Source organism: Phytophthora parasitica (genome assembly GCF_000247585.1).
Source record: "Phytophthora parasitica INRA-310 unplaced genomic scaffold supercont2.20, whole genome shotgun sequence".
In the NCBI taxonomy this organism is placed as follows: Eukaryota; Oomycota; class Peronosporomycetes; order Peronosporales; family Peronosporaceae; genus Phytophthora; species Phytophthora nicotianae.
In genome coordinates this window covers 521239-523720 of record NW_008649006.1, presented here as the reverse complement: position 1 = coordinate 523720, position 2482 = coordinate 521239, and positions in this window count along the sequence as shown.

The following is a 2482-nucleotide window of genomic DNA, read 5'->3' as shown; positions in this document are numbered from 1 at the left end:
GGTGCACAAAACCCAGTCATGGGGACGATTGTGGCTCACCGCGGGCTCCTCTTCCATTATTATTGCCAGTTTTGACACACCAACATGCCCTTTCCTGCCTATTCAGTCCGCCTCACTCATAAGGATCAACGACTACCAGTATGCCAGCACCAGGGAACCGCAATTCTATTGCTGTTGGGGGAGTATTTCAAGCCTAGGGATTACTACCGAGGGGATTGTCTGTACGTGTAAGTAATTCTTATGGGATGTTCGTACTTCGCAACCGAAAAAACTAACCGTACAGCTCTTCGGCCACCACTGTACTGTTTCGTTGGAACTTTGTAGTGACGTTTCATATAAATTTGGGATAATTACTGGATATTCCCTGAAATTTATATTTGAGCGTCTATGTGGTACCCTCTTTACATCAATGCGCTTGCTGCACTACCGTAAAGCATACTCGTAACATTGAATCCCTTGTAGACATTAAAAAACACACCTCTTGCAATTTTTAGTAATCGCGAGCTCGTGGGGATAGTTTGATTTTCATTCGCAGGAAATTAACGGGTTGAGGAATGGTGGTCGAAACGAAGGAAAACCAAAACAGAGCTCAGCTGCTATCAGCCTTGCCCCTACCAGCTACTATATGCTACCTGACAAGCAGTTATTCTTCTCGATCAGAAAAGACGTTTAGCCCACTGCTTCTTCAACGTCTCGGTTGGAGAAAACCTACCAATTGTATGGTGAGATTGTCCGAAATAAAATTGCGAGTCATTGATAACACGGAATATTAAATACCCTAATAACTTATACCTGCATTGCTTTTGAATCACCCACGTGAATGTTGACCCTGTTGGCGACGGTCCCATCTTCGTGCAACATGCAACCGCAAGTAATTTTTTCTGGTTTTATTTCGCATGTTTTTCGAGGGTTGAATACATTGAATCGTCTTTACAATAGGGCTATTTTGAAGTTGCTGGAAATGAACACCGGGGTGTGTTCGGTCCTGGGCCTACATCGACTCTTCAGTACAACTACCCATAGCGTGAAGATTTTTTTTTGGAGCCCGAAGCATTACAATTTTCTCCACCTCTTACCATGACTATTACAGCGTACTTAGGAACAGGTCGTAATAAGAAGTAAAACAATAAGATTTGAGTGACGCGCTGGCGTCCTCGTAGTCGAAAATGAAGGAGAGAAACAACGCACATAAGATATAGTATGCTTTCGTCATGTCCACCTACGGGGCTCGCGTTAGATCCTCCGGGAAGTTATCAGTTCATTCAACTACATCTACTATCAAGCAAGTAGTGGTTGAGATAATAATGGTGACTACTCTCGACTGTTGTAGAAACACCGATGGTGTTGCAACGCTTTGAAGCGTTGTCGACATGGGCCAAGTGTGTGACGTTAGAATTGGGATGACCCAGCACAAAAGCAATATTGTAACACCTGCAAATGCATATTATATATATATGAAACAGATTATTTATATTGAGTATCAGCTTGAGAAAAACGAGCACTAGTATCAGGACATGTTATATTAATAGTACGCGTTTGTAAGGAAAATGTTGCCTGAAGCAAAAATAAACTCAAGCACATTTGCAATTTCAAAAAGTTCTCGAGTGGACCCACGACTTCGATACTTCATTTCAATTTTGAATCGTTGCTCTTCGTGTCGGTCAACATCAAACCGTACTTCTGAGTCCGTAAAGGCTTGATCTTCAGTCAGTAGACTCTACGAGCAGTAGGTTAGTGTAGGTCCACTGGAAAGGTACAATGATGTGCAAAACACTATACTGTCTACAATGGACTCCTACGGACTAGGCGCAGTAGCTCCACGTCAGTAGTACTCTAAAGATTTGACTTTGCCTGATCCAATTCATTTTAATTGTATTAAAAAATATCCAACCACTTGTTTTTTAGCGAGGCAATACCAGTTGTACAGAAAGATACTAGCGTCTGTTGCGATTGCACTTCGTCGTCAACTCGCTTTGGTCCCTACTTAAAGGCACAAGACTAACGCGTCCGTACGCGTGGCTGTGGGGGCAACAGTTGAAGTTGTCAGAATTGAGCAATGCTATTGGCTGGTGAAATGTTGTTGGGTGGATGTGATTGGTCGAGAAGTTGAAGCGGGTGATCATGGGATCGGTACATATTGTCGAATACCGTGTCCGTTCCCGCCAAGCGTGTCCGTTGCAATCATCCGTGTCCGTTGCAATTCATTGCAATTACAAAACCTGTATGATTTGTATGATTTTACCGAGAGACCTACAGGAGAGGTAGGAGGTTATGCACGTGTAGGAAGCAAGAACAGATAACTAAATCAATCTCACTTTTGGATTTACCTTCCTTCACTCACTACACTACCAAGCTTCGTTCGCTATCTGCAATTGCGTCCTGTGCTCCTGTTACACGGGTGCTATGGACATGCCTATTTGCAACATAAGTGTAGGTGCACTACCTGCGTAGTGGTAGTTTTACTTTTATTCAAATACACTGT